The sequence below is a fragment of the Plectropomus leopardus genome, chromosome 16 (assembly GCF_008729295.1).
Source record: "Plectropomus leopardus isolate mb chromosome 16, YSFRI_Pleo_2.0, whole genome shotgun sequence".
NCBI lineage: Eukaryota > Metazoa > Chordata > Actinopteri > Perciformes > Serranidae > Plectropomus > Plectropomus leopardus.
In genome coordinates this window covers 26,542,440-26,562,798 of record NC_056478.1, presented here as the reverse complement: position 1 = coordinate 26,562,798, position 20,359 = coordinate 26,542,440, and positions in this window count along the sequence as shown.

Sequence of the window (20,359 nt, the reverse complement as noted above, 5' to 3'; positions counted from 1 at the left end):
AAGTAGCTGACACATACTGCTCCAGGTCCTCTATTTTGTCAGCTGGTTTGTGCTAATTTAGCATAAAACAGGTTTAGACATGCCTTCAGCACACATCATTACACAATATAAACTGACATGGTAGGTGAGTCATGCTTGCAATCTTAAATCATTCCAATTTTCTCCCTGATAGGAGAGACTTTTCATCCACCTATAGGCCTATACAGTGAAGTGCAGTAGGTCGCATATAGGCTTTTCACACTGCATTCTCATAGCCCTGGGCTAGAATACCAACTTTCAACAATGTGTCTACAATTAAGACAAGCTGATGTAGGCCACTGACAGATTTCTTTATATGATCATATGTTCCAGGCATGCTACTGCTAGTGTTATATGTGATGAAGTCAGGTAATTTAAAACACTTTTTGGCAGATTGCCACAAAAACTACTCAAAACTCTGCAGACTACCTTAAGTTTTACTTTTATAATGTGTTATAGTTCTCTGCTATATTTCTATGAAGAAAAAAATGTTGTTAAATAGAATGATTCAGAAACTTTGGACTTTAAACACATTCAGAACCCGGACCTCACTGACACAACATGTTTATCTAAAATGAGACAGCTGGTAAGGTAAAATACAACGGTCATGTTTGTTTCTTTTATAAAACTTAATTCTTTTCATTTTTTGATTTAACATATACAACAGACCTTACAATTGTACATGTAAAACACAAACAACAAAGAACAATAACATCATCTTTGCCAACTGTATCAAGTGTAAATTCAAATTATTATTACTGATGATACTACCACAAATAATAACAATAATAATAATAATATGTTTGGTTGTTTGTTTTTTTAAATAGTTAAATCGATTCATGACTTCAGTAATTATTTCAGAAAGTCATAATGTAACCTGTGGCACTCCAACTTTGCTGCCATGCTTTTCTTGTTATTTTGTTGCCTACGTTTTGATATGAACCCCTTTAGGATATGCGCCCCGTCTGTTTCTGCAAACTGGGAATGTGCCGATCGCCAGCTACTGTATGTAATATATAGACTATACATGAGCATCTCATAGTCCCACTTGAAAAAAACCTTTTAAACTCTGAATACACTGGTTTCATTTTTTTCCAATAAGAATAAGAATAAGAATAAGAATAATGAGAAGAATTTTACATTTGTAATTATGATAATTGTAAATACATTTATCTAGACATTTTCCCCTAACTTTAAAAAAAAAACATATTTCAGTTTGTGAGATATTTCTTACCAAGTTGTTCATTAAATTTCTTTTTTTTGTTTTTTTTTTTGTTCAAGAAATCTAGTCTGTTTGCTCAGGGTTCAAAAGGGTTAAATATTTGTCACAGGCATCTGAAAGCAGCCCCAGAGATGAGACTGGCTGCAGGTTTCAAAGGGTTAAAACATATATGAAGGTGTATGTCATCACTTGGCCACTAGATGGAATCCTTTACTCATTACAAAACCACTGTGCTGTCAAACGAAGCAGTGCGCTTCCAGTACTGCTGTATGCAATCTGTCTACTACTTTACTGTTAATACAGATTCTCTTCTGTAAATACAATTTATCTTGGTCCTGCTGTAGACAACCTGTGTACTCTTAACCTGTCAGCTCACTCTAACTTCATAATCTTTTTTATTATTTATTATTATTTATGGTGGTAATAAAGTATGTAGTATCAGGGTTATTTTCTCCAATGATGGATCCCCTGGTGGGCAAATCACAGTGGAGTATATTAAAGGTTTTCGGTGATTGATGAAATATTACATTTAACTACCAAGCAAAACTCAAATATGTGAGGTGACACAGTAAATGATATCGGCTGAAACCTTTATTTAATTCTAGATAAGACCAGGACATAATTTGTGACAGACTAATAGAGACAGGCTGCAATTCTGAATTCCTCTCCATTATATGTATGTTTGATCATACTTTTTTTAGGAACCCCCCCTGTTATCTGGTCTGTTTCCATGTATGCCATTTGCTGTTGATAAAAACCCAACACTTCCTCTATCTGTTTGTCATTAAAAGTTAAGGGTATACTTATTATCATTGTATCATTATAATTATCTTTATGTCTCTTATTTTGGACCTTTACAGCCCACAGAATTTCCCTGAGGACAGACATAAGTACGGGTAAGCCCTCTTCCTTTCACTGTTAGTATACAGTAAATGAATGCTGATTGATACCAGCCTTTTCCGAAAACCTCATTCACTCCTCAATAAAACTTCAGCAGACAGCGAGGTTTAGACTGGGTTGGTTACTCAGTAGAGACAGGCCATGGAGAATTTGAAAGAAGCAGTAAGTGGCCGGGCCTAACTTTCAGGCTAGTAGCCATGACTGCTGAGTGAGGTTGACAAGTGTTGGGCTAATTGGATTGGAGGGTAATATTACATCAAAAGACGTCACCCGCTCCTTTAAAATGGCTGTAATTAGGACATTCTTTAACTCGGACACAGGGGAGATTATGGAGGAGCGGGAATCAGAGCGCATTACAACCACCCAGGTGACACATTCATTTCATACTGCACAAGATAAATAGTCCTGATACTATAGCGGTAAATTGGGTATAAATTGGGACACGGATTTAAAACACAAGTTTCGGGGAAATTTAAACAAAAAGTCTGAAAAATATGCTTTAATATGTGCTTGATCAGAAACGACAGTTCACAATTCTTTAAAGTCAAAAGACAATTTGGCTGACAAGTCAACGATTGCTGAGTGGTGTTTGTGTCCAATGTGACACAATTAAACTTTTAGATATTTTAAGGTCCTCACTATGTTTCTTTGACTAAACCCAACTACGTAACTTTCCTTTTCTATGCCCAACCTTCGTAACTTAACTTTTGTGAACCTAACTATGTAACTTTACTTTACTAAACCTAACCTGCATAACCTGACTTTTCTAAGCTTAACCTACGCAACTTTACTTTTCTGAACCTAACCTTCGTAACTTTACTCATTCAAACCTACATAACTTCACTTTACTAAGCCTTACCTAAGGAACTTAACTTGTCAAAACCTAACCTATGTAACTTTACTTTTCTGAACCTAACCTATGTAATCTTACTTTACTAAACCTAACCTGCATAACTTTACTTTTCTGAGCCTTTCTTCTTTACTTTACAAAGCCTAACTTAACTAAACCTAACCAACATAACTTTACTAAACATGATCTATGTAACTTTACTTTCCTAAGTTAACCTTATGTAACTTAATGTTAAGTACATATCTTTAGGTTAAGTACTTAATGGGAAATCTTCCCTCTGTGTGGTGATAGGGTTGGTGAGTGTAGATCAGCAGAAAGAAAATAGTTCCTACAGAAACTGCTAACAGCAACAATTACTTTGATTAATGGGGTCATGATTTCTGGAAAGAGACATTGTGCTGAGTTCTCCAATTTTTTATTTTTATTTTTTTTGGTCCTTTGAGCAACACAAGCCTAGTGCCATCTAGTTCAATTATGCTGTAGGGAAGGCATCTCTATGGCTGAGATATCTCCGACACGCAAGAACTCACACCAAAACAGTCTAGAGTGATTAATAGCACTACAGGTAAGAGGGGAAAAATGCATTTTTGATTTCGGGCTGAACTGTCCCTTTAAACAACTTTACTATTCCACCCACCCTGAGGACAAACTACATCACTGAAACGGTGAAGAACCTGGACGAGAGAGATACTCAGAGCCAAGTTTAATATTTCCAACATGTCGATGGACTAAATTTAAAAAAATTAATAGATGTAAAATATTTTATCCAAAAAAAAAAAAAAAAATTTCATATCACCATTGTTATAATGAAACCAATGTTCTCTGGGGGCAGACTAAACCTCACGTACCAGCTCAGAAATGCAGATTTGAAGCTGTTCACCTTCACATGATGGAGTGCTGAGTGTATCATTGTCAACAAGCATCATAGCAGATGTAGATCTGTGCATGAATTATTTCTTTTTTTAAACAAGCAATAATTAGTGCAATAATTAAGCAATATTAAGTGATTATTAGGGGCCTTCATAACTGACCTTTGACGCTGACTAAAAAAAATTAGCCTAGTCTTCTGTAAATTCTATGATATGTAGAGTTCCTGAGTGTCTTAAACATGTTTGGTAGAACCAAAGCATTCCTGAATAATACCCAAACATGGCGTGTGTGTGTGTGTGTGTGTGTGTGTGTGTGGTTTCAGAGCAGGTAAGAGGCTGCACACTCGACTGTGCTGTGGAGTTGGAACACAGAACAGTTGGAAAGAACAGACATTTTCCATTGGATGGAGAACTTGGACATTGGTTTTATAGTTGTTGTTTTCTCTCATTACTTGATTAATATTGAAGTCTAGCGGGACAAAAAAGACAGAGAAGAAGAAGAAAAAAAGAGTGGCGTTACTGCTGACCTCGGCAGATTTATTTTTCAGTCTAATGGATAAATATGTTTTGGAGTTGGCCAAGCGGGTATTAAGCATCCTAGACTGCCAAAGCATGAATTTTACTACACTTTCAAACAATGTTTGATTAAGTGTAACTCAATAGGTATGCCTTTTTCTATAAACTGATGCTGTATTTCAACACCCCCCTGCACAAAACCCAAAATTGAAAATAAATGATCTCACCAAAAAAGTGGTTATTTTTAAGACCTTTGTATCCTAGTGCAACAATAAAACACACCTTCCCAGTTTTACACTTTGTCTGTTTCTCTCCTTCCTCTCAGGAAGTTCTTTCCCCAAACATTACAAAGCCCATTACTCTTCGACTTTGTTTCTCCTTTCTTGCAGGAAGCTCTTTTTTTTTCAAAACAACATAAAATTAATTTCTTTAGAGTTTTGGGCACGATCTAAAACTACCAGCGCAACAGAATAACACAACAACTACAACACGTGTTTCAGTATTTGAGATCAGAAAGTCTTGGCGAGAAACTCAACAGGTTGAAACAATAAGTTACCAGAGGCCATAGAGAACAATGCAAGACTAGCTGGAAGACATCACTGACCATGTGTCATATTTGCATGTGTGTGCTTCTACACTATTTTTCTTTGTCCATGTGCATCCACAATCTAGAAGGCAATGCAGACACACTAAACTAAACATATCAAAGCTATCATTTCAGTTGTTTTACAGCTCAGATTAAAAAACAGGTGGTGTTTTGCGTTGCCACAACAACACAAATCTCTGCTCGTCTAGCTCTGGGGCCTAAAGGGGTGATAGTCTGTCCTACAGAGTGGTCCACAGCAAGACAGCTGAAACAGCTGCAGGCGTCTAGTTATGATGAAATTTGCTGTAGATGTTTATTGCCACTACAAGATAGTTTCTAATGACAAATGCTGACTTCCACAGCATGAACTCTTTCAAATTTAGACGCTAAATGAGCCTTCATTTATTATGTCATATGTCATATGTTTTGTCAGGTCAAAACAATAAACTGTATAAATAATGTATGTAGTTAATATGACATCACCCATCAGTTTGTGGACTCGAGTTCAGCATTTCATCTGTCACCATTAAGAAGAAGACAAAGCAAAATGATGAAAATACGATCAGTTGGTAGAACAAATTATATCTGAATTGACAGCCCTAAATAATGACTGCAAGTAACTGTGAACGATCGTGCATGCGAGGAGTGAATGGCAGGTCGTATGAGAGATGATACATATCCTTAAGCATGCAGAAATATAATCTTTCTGAGTAAACTTTTGCCAATTTTATTTCTTCTGGCCTGGATTAGGAAATACAGTTTAACCCTTTGAGACCTCAGCAAATTGGCTCGATTTCTTTCAAAGACATGCGCAAAAGACAAGGAGGAGCTTTAGGAAAAAATGATCCAAACTTAAGCAAGAAATTAATATAAAGTTGCAAAAAAATTACCTGGAAAATAGCAATAAATAAATAAATAAAAAATAACAAAACCACAAACAAGGAAATGACCTGAAAAAAAGTTGAAAATAATTTTCCTGAAAAATAGACTGTGATAATTATAAATATAGTTTTCTTATGCTGCTGAGGGCAGCATTAGAAAAATTATGGGTTGAAATGGGTTGAATATCTTTTTTGTGCACAGTGATGCACCTCGTCATGGATCCACCCAATGACACTGGGATGCATATCAGACTCTGATAGGTAAAACTAACACTATGCAGCACTATTTCAGTTTAACACAGCCACAGCGATCTGATCCTGCAACTGTGTATGATTAAACAGTACAAAGGCATGCAAAAGAAAAGACGTGCAGGATAAGACAACACAGTATGGTGATGGAATGGTTTGCCGGCAGTACTTTGGCAAATACCAGCAAACACATCAGAGAGCACTCAGTGTAAGATCATCTTGCATTAAACTGACAGTTTGAAGAAAGTTTTATGACATCTTACTCCCATGGCTTCCAAAGAAACTATTCAGAAAACAATGCCAGAAGCAGTTAAGAAAATTGAAGTATGCAGCCAAAGCCTATTATAAACTGAAAGAAATTGATTAGGGGAATTATTTGGCCATTAAAGGAATACCCCACCCACAAAATGGTCATTTGTATATCAAGTATCACCCAGTGTTACCTTGGATTTGTGAAGAAAATATTGTTTTTCTCCCATGCCTCCACAGAGAACAAAAAATCTAAAACCAGATTTTTTTGGATCAATTAAAGTTATTGACAACAGAAAAACTATATCAAAACATCTGTTTACAAACAGTTCAGTATGATCCAAGTCTTATTTAACTAGTCGTATGCTAAGTGCTTCCCAAATACATGCATTTTTACTAAAAATAAAGTATTAAATAACTTTTAACAACAACATACTATTTAACAATCTTCACAGTTGAAAACTTTTTAACTGTTTTAAAAGTATTTAAAACCGTCTCACACGCAGACAAGTGGCACGACAAGCACATGTATTTAAACTCTGCTCAGTGGGGGCACAAGCAGAGTTTAAACACACGTGCTTGCAGGTGCGCTACTCGTATCTGGAAATGTTTTTAATAGTAAGGTTGGAGCTTAAAATGCATGTATTTGGGAAGTACTGAGCATATGACTGGATAAATGAGACTTGGATTACACTCTACATGTTGTGTGAGAGTTTGTAAAAGGATGTTTTGATAAAGTCGTTAAACAAGGACCACATTTCATAATTTTCTTGGTAAAGTATTCCTTTAACCCTTTGAAACGTGCACAAATTAGTTTAATTGGTTCAATATGTTAAGAAGGCAGTAAGCAACTTAACAAAACATGGCTCAAAAAATAGCAATGAAAGAAAAGAAAAAGCAAGAAAATTACCTTTAAAAAAGCATAAAAAGAAAAGTAAAATAAAAAACATACAAGAATATCATACGAAAAGTTTTACACAAGTAATTATAATGATTAGAAATATATTTTTCAAAACATTTTCTCCACAGTTTTTAATAATATTCTAATAGCCACCCCCCCACACACACACTTGTAAAACTAGGTCATTTTCTTTTCATGATTTTTCTTTACTAATTTCTTGCAATTTGTGGGACATTTCTTACCCAGTTGGTCATTGTGTTTTTCTCATGTTTTTGAAACAAATCACACCAATTTGCTCAGGGTTCAAAGGTTTAAATACTTGTGAACAGCATCTGGCACAAGGAAAGTGATGTCGCTCCAGGTTTCAAAGGGCTAATACTCCCACAGCACAGACAAATACCTTTAAAATGATACAGCGGGCTTTGAAGATGTGGTCACTGGAAATGTAAATCTTTGACCCACATAAGTCCTTCATCTTATCCCACTTCCACGTGACAGATACATTGCTATACGTCCCTATACTCGCTCCTCTTTTTGAACTGTGGCAGGTCCATGTTGGGTCAAGTGAAACTGTGAGACTCTTAACCAGCTCCAACCATCCTTGTAAACTTGTTATAGTGCTAGCACACAATACACAAAGTCATTGCCATAAAATGTTAATGCGATTGCTTTAAAACCTGCATGCCAGCTGTCTTGCGCTTTCTATCGTATGCATATTCATTTTGTTTTTACTGATGCATTCTGCAGTACTACAAGAGCCTGGGCGCCGTGGACACAGTGCGCAGTCGCTTACATTTAACAACCCCAGGTGGCCAATCAGTGAAAGGGGTGCATTTTCAGACGTGTAGGTCATCCACTGGACAGGATATCGATGGTGTTAAAGGGACACGGAGGTGTGAAGGTTATATAATGACTTATAACTTCTCTGATGTGGTAGTGCATTCATGTGTCTTTAATTGTGTGTATTTACATATGTGTGTATGTGTTGGGTTGGGGGCTAGGGGGTGGTGGGATGCACGCGTGGGTGAAAGTAGCAGAGCGAAACCATATGGGAGCACCCAAATGTACCATTCTCTCATCTGCCAATTGAAAGTAAGCTCAGTCAGGTGGGGAACTACAAAGACAGGATATCATTAGCGAGGGCTGAAGTCACAGCTATGGTATCAACACTGCATGAAATGAGGTCAGTCCTGTAAGCAGATGGTGGGAGAGGAGTTAACAATTAAATACAAATACGAACCAGAAAAAAAAAATAACCATCAAAGAATGGTTCGTGCAATCTGTCCAACCCGCTCGCTACAGTGAACTTTGATACTGGACCATTGTGCAAAACCCCAGATTATATTCAGTGACGACATTTGCAACAATCACTGCCAATGTTTTTCATTAATTATCATTACAATATCTGTGCATGGCAACTACGGCATAGTTAAGGGAATACTTCAACATTTTGGGAAATAGGCTGTTTTATGATTCTAAGTCATTGTGCAACTGTGTGCACATGCACAAGGCTAATTTCCACAGCATGAAATAAAAAGGTCATTAACAGGGAAATGGAGCCATGTCTCCTTTAACACACGAGACAAAGTGACACAAAAACTAACTTTACTAATGTGTCTTTTCTGAAAAGGGTCAAGCTGCAGAGCTTCAGGCCCAGACGCACCTCCTTAGTCAGTCCTGAGCTGCAACCTCTGAGGCTGAAAATTGAGTCAACACTTTGCGTCAAAAACTGCAGTTTCTTTAGTGGCCACTTGAGGTTGGACCCCATGTTAAACTGTCCAACATTACAGCAGAATGTTGACAGCCTGGAACAAAATATGATTTTGGTCTTGTTTGACAAATATGGTTACTTCTGGCTCCACCAAACCAAGATGGTGACAGTCAAAATGCTGAACTCAGGGCTTTAAAATTTGACTCAAACCAGTGGGTGACATCATGTTGGCTACGTCCATTATTTTATACAAACTGTGACAGGCCTGAGAAGAACATCAAGATACAGTAGCATAAATTCATCAGATTAAATAAACCACATGTCGTCAACCAGTAAAAACGACAATACAACTTTAATATTTCCAAATAACTAAAAAAAAAGTTAGGTTAGATAACATAATGTTAAGCAGTAAATAACTTGTACTAACCTTATGAGTTTGCTAATGTTATCTGTATGCAAATATCATATACAGTAACATTAGCTTACATTAGCAAACTCATTAGATTAATATGTACAATTTTCTTTACTGTATAAATGTGTAGTGTGTTAAATTTAGTGCCATCAAGCCATGATGTTGCAGAACTGGAACTTCACTCATGTTCCAAGTGTGTAGGAGAGCTATGGTGATCAATACTAAAGCCTATTACGTTCTGTAGACGATAATACAGTGGCATATAATAAACTTTTTTATCAACAATAAGCAAGACAAATAATAAGCTGGTAGCTGTTAGAAATACTAGTTCATGGGTGGGAAATTGTGTATTTTGTGCCCTTGGTGTTTATGTTGCTGAATGTTTCAGTTGACAAAGATTGGCAGTGACCACTGTTAGTTGCCTGGGTTCATACTATTAAAGTTGTCATTTTTAAAACCCTTTAGAGCCTTTGAGCTGGAACTTTAGCTCAGTGCAGACTGTTTGATTTTTAATTATCTATGTAACTTGTATTTTCAATAATGATGTCTACTCCTATGTAGGTATAATCACAATGGACAGGGGTCAATATGTGTGTATGTATCAGCAGAATAATCACCCCTCACACACTCACACACAAACAGTGCATGCAACAGAGATAGAGCTAACAGTAAAGCTTTTCATACTTTGACCTTCATCTCCCTGTTTGTGTCATCAGCAGGAACTGGGAGCTGCTCATTATAATCCTAAAACGTGGTACAGGCCCCCAGGCCTGAGCCAGGTTTTAGAGAGACAACATCCAATGTGCTTTGTTCTGGTTGGGTCTGTCTTCTCCTGTCAGGCATCCAGTCTAACCCATTAGAATTAACCCTTTGAAACTTGAGCAAATTGGCTTGGAAATCGTGGAAAGAAGGTAACAAGCAGGAAATTGACCAAAAATGAGCAAGAAAGTAGTAAAAAATTGAAAGACAAATACCTAAAATTAGAGAAAAAAGGGGAAAAATGAAAAGAACAGAAACATGAATAAATTAAAACAATAAATGTAAGATAACTATAGCAAATATATATACAATAATATAATAATAAAAAAATAAGATAATAAGAAATAAGAAAACTTATGTTGGTCCAAGTTTCAAAGGGTTAAAATTACCACACATGCTGCATTAGCCAATCGGCATGCAACAAGTTACTTCAGTTATTTCTGGCTTGGGCATGGTACAACCTCTAACCTGGTGAGGTAACTGTGCTTCACAGAGACACCTGCTTTGCTGAGGGCCTCATGATTCATGCAATGGACACCATTCAATGCCATAAAAAAAATGTGCTTGTTGCAAAAGTTTTAGAAAGCACCGAAAGTTGTAGTCACCTTTTTTATTCAGGTAAGTTAATGCAACACTGATCACTCTACAGCACTTCTGTATTTGTATTCCTGATGTCACACAAATGGGCATAACCGTGTACACTCACAGACCGTCTATCCTGGAAGGCATTTGTGATGTTGCACTCGTTGTTCACATTTAAAGTGCCCTTGCTGCATAGGTGTCCATGATTTTTGGATGAGGCTGGTCTCACAAAATATGTGAAACGACCACGACCTCTTATCATTGCATTACATAGTGATGTCATACAATGTTCTAAAATGATGTGCTGGCACCAGAGAAACAACACAAATGGAAAGTCTAACCCTGGACAATGTCTCACAATAGGTAGTATAAAGAGCATTACACATAATTACACAAGAGACAGCTGTGTGCAAGATAAGATAAGACAAGATAAGTTAAGATACTTTATTGTACGTTGTCACAGAAATTTGTCATCCTTAAGCTCTCAATGATCAACAGAATAGCATAAAAGAACCGCATTAAAAAAAATCTGCAAGGTCGCCCTCCAGTAGTCATCAGAGAGACTATACAATAAGCGACCATATGCTCCTCTGACAAACACTGTTATGTGAGAAACATTCACATTCTAAACATCACACATCTGGAGAAACCCCTATCCAGTCACAGTATATGTGGAGGATAGGGTAAAAGTTGAGTTATTTTAACTTTACATCATGTTATATGACATGGTAACGTCATGTGGTTACGGTCTGTGTAAATGTTTAAAACTGCGACCGGTTTTGCATTGGTGCAGGCATGGGATTTTAACACATTACCTGCCACCACCGCGTCATACGATTTTAAGAGGTTGTTGTTTCATGTATTCCTATTAGACCATGTTGAACTGTCTTTCGACCATCGATAAGGAGGTTTCAGATGTTAGATAATCTGGCAAGCAGTTTGTTTTAGGCATGCTGATGTTTCAAGCTGGATAATACAACATCTGCATCTGTGAGCAGAAACATAAAGTGCAGTTCCTGTGTCAGCTGAGTAATCAACAGCTGCTCCCGGAGTCCCTGCAGTGACCGTCCATCACATGATTCTGTACACAGACTGATTAAAAGTACCATCAAAGTTGGAGAAAATCACGTGCATAAATCCTACGCAGTCTTTGCCGTTCGTTTGATGAATCAACATGTTAGCCCATTTTGCCCTGAAACATGCTACTCGAATAGGCTTACCTTTAGTTCTTAAAAAGTACCATTAAACACTGCAATCAGCAGATTCCCGACACTCCCACCCCCACCCGTGGGTGCACTTCAGGAGACCAGGTTCAGTCTTTGTATTGGCTCTGCTTTGGCCTTTTCACAGGGCAGCCTCCTATTGTGAAGTTACTTAGATATTCTGGATACATCCTCCAACCTACACAGCCTCTCTCAAGACACACACACACACACACACACACACACACACACACACACACACACACACATACACACTCTAACCCCAGGAGACGATAACCTTTGTGAGTTACTCGCTGCATTTCACTGCGATGGACTTTTACAGCCAGACTAACACGGCCGAGGCATGATGGAATAGTGGAAGCAGCGGCGGGGCCTCAGATCAAGAAGAATTCAACAATGCGCTCTTCTTCTGAGCCCCGTGAAAGGCCTCTCCAGCAGGATTGTGACTTCTAATGAAGCAGATTGAGTTATTGAGGCTATAAATACTCTGTGTGGATAAGGGAGGGTCTGTTCACTGCTGTGTGTGAGTGTGTGTATGTGTGTGTGTGTGTGTGTGTGTGTGTGTGTGTGCAAGTGTTTGTCAATTGGTACTTTGTTAAGGCGCACAGAGGATGGTGAGGAAACAGAGAGATAATCAAGCTGTTTGTGCAAATTAATTGTTGCAGTTCTAAAGGACCCTTGTTAAGTATGCTAAGCGGTTACTGCTGTAATATTTACGCTGTTTGGGTATTAAACACTCAGCGCTGTTGCTTCTGGCCTATTTTCAATTATTCAATACTGAGAAATGTCCGTCCTTGTTTTTTTCCCCACTGCTAGAGGGACCATGGTATGATGTGTGTTGTTTATCTGTTTGGGTCTTTTGAGTTAATGTTGGATCGACTCCAGATTGATGACCTTTGACCTCACGGATGCTGTCAGTGGTTTTGATCTGGTGTTCATGTACAGCTGATGTCCTTGATGTTTCATCGGTCCTCACAGGCATCATTTCAATTTCATTCTTAGGTCTTGAGTTAACAGCTGAACTAACTGCCTAACTTAATTTAGAGATGAAGACCATGATATGAAATTGAAAGCTTTGGGATGACCTAGTAAGTGAACCTTGATTTATTTATTTTTCTCATTTTTGGTAAACTACTATTCTAAAAGACAACAACATTTCTTTCCAAATGATTTTACTTTTTTTCTTTTGGCCATAACATCAGCATGATGAAAACATTTTTTGGCAATGCTTCTGACGTGGCTCAATAATGACAGTGGTCAGTCTATCAGTGAGTTGGTCCTCCACTTTAACCAAGGAAAATATCCACAACTACTGAATGGATTGGTGCAACAGGTAGTTAAGACATTCACGGTTTCACGAGCTGTGATTCTGTTACAGCGATGCCTGGCTAAAAACTTATATGGGCACATCTTGCCATCAATTTGCGCCATCCAGGGTGAGTTGGTGTCTTCTTATAACTTTGTATGGACTTTACAATAAATGATGGAATTTATGCTTCAATTTCCAATGTTATGTTTTGACAATGCTGTGGTTGATGTATGGTTAGGTTAAGATACAAAAATCAGTTGGTTAAGGTTAGAAAATCATCATGTTTTGGCTTAAAAATACTTGGTTTGGTTGCAACAAAGAGGGCAGGAAATGTCCCAAACTCTTGTTTAAAAATCAACTGCATCTCTCGCTACAAACTCAGCTGAAAATGCCCCTAACTCTTGTTAAAAACAAACAAACAAACAAACAAATGAAAAAACAAACAAACAAAACAAAAACGTTTGATCACTACAGAGAAAGCTGGAAACGCCCCACACTCTTGTCAAAAAAGAACGGTTGCGTTGCTACAAATTCAGCTGTAAATCTCCCAAACTCTTGTAAAAAAAAATACAAACAAACAAACAACAACAACAACAACAACAAAATATTGGTTTGGTCACTACAACCAAAGCTGGATATCCGTCCCACACTCCAGTTAAAAAACCTGGTTTTGTTGCCGTAAACACAGCTGCTACCCTTTTGTTAAAAAACAGTTGGGTCACTACAACATAGCTGGAAATGTCCTTAACTCATTAAAAAATATCAACTTTTGTTGCTACAAAAATGGCTGGAAATGTCCCAAACTCTCGTTAAAAAATACATGTTTTTGTTGTTCTTGAACAGTGGTCTGCTGCTGTTTGGCAATCATCTCACAGGTCTCACAACACCCACCTTCCCCTCTTCCTAATTAGTAACTCAGCTCATACACATGAAATCTGAACAATCTCACATTAGAAATGTCGATAACATACCTGTGAAACACACGATGTAACATATCCATGGTTTGCAGAAACACACAATGCCAGCGTTTTATTCTGGTAAGTGGGCCGGCAATTGCCCTGCCTCTTTAGTCCACTTTGTATTGAGTCTGACGTACACACCTCGGAACCAAAATACTTGTATCAACTTCACCTTCATTTATCCAAACAAACTAGAAACATCAGAGGTGAGATGAAATGAACATTACTCATGTGAAAACTGTGAAGTAACACTTTAACATTTCAGCGCAGCATTCCTCGTATTTTTGTTGCACAAATGTTCCATTCTCTGCAGCAATGATTAGAAGACTGAGGCAAATAAATTGGGATTTACAGGTTTGGCAGTCACATCCCATACTCGCAATACACGTGTAATGTGGCTAAATCGGCATCAATAAATGAAGCAAGAACTTCATGGGGACCAGTTAAAGAAATCCCGGTTTTGTTTCACACCATTAATGTTTCTATTTTTAAGTGTATCTAATTGCCCCCAATTTAGCTCCCCGTTAAATGGCAGCACATGTGTTGAGGTGTTAATCCAATTAGAGCAGCAAATACCACAGAGAATGTCACATTGGGATCTAGTTTGGGGCTCAGCACTAATAGTATAAAGTGATTGCTTATTATTTCTGAACTGGTTTGGCAAGTTCAGCTCCTCGTCAATAATCTGATGTTATCCCCTCTGCTTCCTCTCTCCTTGTTAGCACTGATCTAACAGGATTTATAAATCTGAAGTCGAGATGTAGCAAGCAGCACTGAGCCTGGAGAAAAGGCTTTATGGGCATGCAATGATCATATCCAGGAGAATTAAGTCACATCTTTCTCATCGGTGTAAAATTAAGTCCTACTGAAAAAGAGAACTCCAGATAAAGACAGCCACACGGAGCACTTGTATTTCCTACCTGTTACTGTACAACAGCACAACAGGTAGGACAACAGCAGGTTTGGTTTGGGTGCATTTCCAAAACCCTTTTAACTATTTTTGCTCATGATTTCTAAATCAGTCGGAGAGATGTAATGGCAGCAACTTTAATAAGCTCTCTTCTCTCTTTTTCACACTAAAAAGATTCCTGTTTGTTTTTTCCCTGTGCTCTTTCCATCAATGTGAAGATGACGGGGCTCCTTGGGATGGGGTGATTTCACACACTTCTAAGTACCATTTAGAGGAATATCTGGAACAAAATGTGATGACAGTTTTGGGGTTGATTGAATCACAGAGAATGAAGTCACATACCAGTAGGGGACACTAGCAAAACGTTTGTTACAAAGGAAAAGCCTTATCCAACACATTCTCATCCCAACTCGTCACATGGTGGCGCTCTTACAGTGACCTCCTGCGTCTATCTATGACGTTTTAGGTATCCCTCTGCGTCAGCTGTTTTCGCTGACGGATGCCATCACTGTGATGTCAACAAATGCACATGGCGGGATGAAGCGGCACGTTCCTTATGTTTACACAACAGCGTGGCAACCAGTGGGACTGCAGAATGGTTGGGATTTGCCAACAAAGTTACAGATTGTTAAATTTAGGTGAAAGATGCATATGGTAAAGTGTAAGAAAAAAATCCACCAAAAAAATTAAAAAACAATATTCTTAACTTTATGTATATTCTTAACTTTGTGTCATATATTCTTAACTTGTAAATTTTTAACCATAATGTGTGCCTTTTTATCTTAATGTTGATTTTCTTGACCATTGTACATACTGTTATTTTAGGATGCCTTCTAACACCAGGCAAGGGATTACGGATGAAAATTTGCTCCCCCGCTAAGTCAGGTGCATTTACATTTGTTTAAATGTGAATTAATGTACACTGTCCCTTTTATTTAAATAAATAAACAAAAAACAACCAAAACCAAAAAAAAAAAGACCTGAAAAGTGTATACAAAATAATAACAATTCTGTAAAATTATTTTAAATATATTACTATGATAATTATAAAAAGATTTTTATGATATTTATCCATAGCTTTAAAAAGGTCTTTTTCTCTCGATCCCCTTCTATACTCTTTGTGTCTATGGTGGCAGACGCACAAAAATGCAGAAGTACATTCTGTAGTTGAAGCAACAGCCCTGGAGCCAGCTATAATCCCCTGGATGACACATAATGGGTCAGTGTGGATTTTCTGTATTCCCGCACAGTACTTCCTGCATGGCACAGATTAAAGTTCATAAGAATCCCAACCTAAAAGAGGTCAAGATACCTTTTGAGGCCCACTGTTTAAAACCCAGATTTAGGTTTAAATATCGCTGTTACGACCACCTGGATTTGTAATGAACACAGGTAAGACCCAAGAATGCAGGCCTAACCTCATTACATTATATTTTCAAACTAAAAAATGCTCCATAATCTCAGTCCTCAATAACATGTTCTGAATGTTGCTTTGAAAATGTTCTTCCTTTGTTCTCGTGTAACACTGTGGGAATGTTAATATAAAAGAACATTCTATGATCTGTCACCTCTCAGCATCACCAAAACATCCTCAGGATGTTGCAGTTCAAAGTTACGTCATAGTCAGCATTTAGACATTTTTGAAGGTTTTTTCAGCTTTAAGACCGACTTTAAAGTGAAAGGGGGAGAGAGAGGGGGAGACATGCAGCAAAGGATCAAAGTCGGACTCAAACCTGCAGCCGCTGCAGCATGACATAACCTTGTACATGGTTAAATGCTGACTAAGGGGGCACCCAGTAGCTCACCTAGTAGAGCGGGAGCGTCCTTAGTCAGCATTTAACCTCACAGGCACATTATTTGAAATGATAAACATCCTTAAAACGTTCTTCAAACATTAGATTAAAATGTTTTCTTTAAAATATTGTTGCAACTTGTAGATAACGCTAGCCAATGTTGTAGGAACGTTCTCTGCTAGCTGGGTAGTCCCTCTGCTCAGCACAGCAGTAGTTTCCAGTCTCAACATCATTGTGATTGCTATGTTTCATCTGTCACTCATCACTTTGCTCCATAGTATAAAACATCATAAAGATTGAGTCCTATCTGACTAAGAAACATGTTCAACTCTATGGACAAGGGATGGTTATCTCTCACTTTGGCTACAGTAACACCCCTCTGGGAGGGTCATCCACGATCTGCCTGCAATACGTTGAATCTTATAACTTATTAACTTGGTTGTGAGAGCCTTCCTCTGCTTGTCACTCTTCACCCCAGACTTTAACTAAGTTGTAAGCCGTTCCTCCGCAGTAACCAGGGCAAACCATCAGGAATGTTAATGTCCCGATGTATATCCTCCCTCATGGCGTCTCCTCAGCCACATGTGACACAGCCTGCGGTGGCACAGAAGAACCGACAGGAAGAGAAAAAAAAGAGAGAATGTGTAAAAAAGGAAGTAGGAGCATCTGAGAACGAGGTGTAATTGCATGTTTGCTCGGCAGCGGCAGAGCTACATGCTTGTTTAGTGGTGGGAGGGTTTAAAAGTGTGTGTATCTCTGTGTGCCCATACAACACGTGCCCATGCGAGTGTGTCTGTACATTGTGCATGCATGTGTGTGGGCAGGGAGGCAGTTGGTTTGTTTTATATCAAACCAGCGGATATGCACAATGACCCTGTAACATGCATGCACTTATCAAATTGTAAACCTTGGCAAGGGAGGGTTGTATACCCTCAGCAGTGTGGGAAACAGTGCAGCACTGGGAGCTTAAATGGTTTCTGTATATTTACGTGGGCTTTAAATACTAAACAGCTCAACACTCCATCCCACATCTCACAGCTTGGCTGTGCACATTGTCACCAGCTGCGAGGCGCTGAACCGCAACACCAAACGAGGTCACTTTCTCTTTTTGCTTTTGCTCAGGTGATTTTTCAGGATTAGCGGATATCATACAGAAGAGTACTTAACTTAAAGGCTTTCAAAATGACACTCAAAGATCTTTTCGCCTGGGGATTCCTGTCCCTTAAAGAGAGGATTTGTTCCCTCTGTGACAGCATTAGAGTAATGAGTAGCTCCCACAGAAAGCCACTGTGTTGAATAATTGACTGTAAACACTCAGGGAATGTTAATTAAGCCTCTCACACAACCAAACAGATTCAGTAGGTAATGTTGTGCTCTGCAGGAAACCTCATGCAGCTCAGTCTGTGCAAAGCTGTAACTTCTACTAAAATGTGTTGAAAGTAAACCTTCAGTGTGAACTGTCTGCATAGCGGTCTGGTGAGCATTCACTGGTTGAATAATGGCGGCAGCATTTTAGAGTCATACATTTAGCTGAAAATAAAGCATCCAGATCGAAGTTAGCAACAAAGGAATCACATTTATTGCACTGTGTTGATGTCAAGTGGAATGAATCCAAGTATAAAACTTTGACTGTAGCCCCTAGAGGCTGCAGATGTCATTACACTGCACAATACTTATAAGACCATTTCTAAATCATGTGCTCACCATGTGTTATGTTGAATTTAGGAAAAAAACTTTTTCTTGCATGCCTTCAAAAAGAATTATAACTTGTGCAGTATACTCCAAGTCTCATTTATGCAGTCGTGCTCAATACTTCCCCAAAAGACAGCCATTTCTGACAGGGAGTTTTTTTTTAGATTTAAAAATAATCTTTATTCTCTTCAACGCCAAACTTTATTGACAAAGTCAGTGATTTCACATCGCTGAACATGGAATCTGCCGGTCTACCACTGCGTCGGTTGGTAGTTTGTTTGCATTATTGTGTGACAAAAAATGACACTAACAAACTAGCTGATGAAGGCAGTAGTCGACCAGCAGGTCCCATGTTCAGCAAGGTAAAATTACTACTGTTTTACTACTGGGATGACATGAAGCATAGGGCTGAGGTTGGAATCAAATCTGCAGCAAGGACACAGCCTCCGTACATCGGGCACCCACTCTGTCCACTGAGCCATGGGGCACCCTGGTGGAGTCTAGCTTTGAAGAGATAAGTTTCACACTCAGTTAAATTCCCCTGTCAGGAAGGGCTGCCGGTTTGATAAAGTTTTGCTATATCACAGTTTTTGCTGTTGTTAAACATGGACATCTGCTACTTCATAAAGTCTGTCTTTATTTTTGGGTTCTCTGCTCACCGGAGGCATGCAAGAGCAAAGATTCCTTCACAAATCCAACCTAACATTTTGCTGATGTGTCCTCACGCTCACTGCTAGAAGCACTCTTACTGCCAAACCGTTCTATATCTGGAGGAGGAGGAGGAGGAGGGTGATTAACTGAAATACAAATGGTCATTTAGGGTGGTGAAGTTTTCCTTTAACAGAAATACTTACGAAATACGACAGTTGTTCTTTTGAAAAAATGAGTTTTAGAGATGATGTTGAGTGAAAAATTCACTCTTATTCTATATCTTCATTAATGTCTCACAGACATGAAGAAAAAGGATCGACTGGAAGAAAGTCACAGAAATAACTGGAGGTCTAAACACACACAATGACTCATTCAGTCTCATTGCACATGCATGCTGTCTAGCTACAGGTAGAGGCTAGAGTATATTTTAACTGAAGCTGTTTCCCTGACATGTTGTCCAACTATGTTTAAAGGCAAAAGATTTATGGAAACTCTGAACCAACAAATATAAGGTGGGATGAAAAGCCTGCCCTCACAGAGAGGGGCAAGACTTGATAGTTGTTTACGGAGACTAACAGTAAGAATTTTTTTAGACAGTATTTTTGTCACCGTGCATCACTTGATTAGTAGGATTAACTGTTAGCAATAAGAATTATGGTCAAAACTACAAATACAACACATGCACACATGTCAGATGAACAGTGTCTGCTGTGGTCTGCTTGGTTCCTGTGTTGAAACGATTTGTTTGGGTTCATTCAGAGGAGATTCCAGGTTGTCTTGGATAAGCTAATACTCTGCTTTAAACTAATCCTCTCCCTCACACTCTGCGCCTAAGTGTGTGTGTGTGTGTGTGTGTGTGTGTGTGTGTGTGTGTATGTGTGTGTGTGCGTGTGTGTGCGTGCACACGTGTGTGTGGTCTTAGAATTAGGGTTTGTGTCCAGCAGAGGGCCTTCTTTTATCACCTTTAATGTAGGGAGTTACTAAGAACTGAGGTCAAGGCAATGCACAACAAAGTTCTTTTGTACACAGCAACACACACCACCCACACACACACACACACACACACACACACACACACACACATACACGCAAACGCACGCACACACACTGGTGGGGA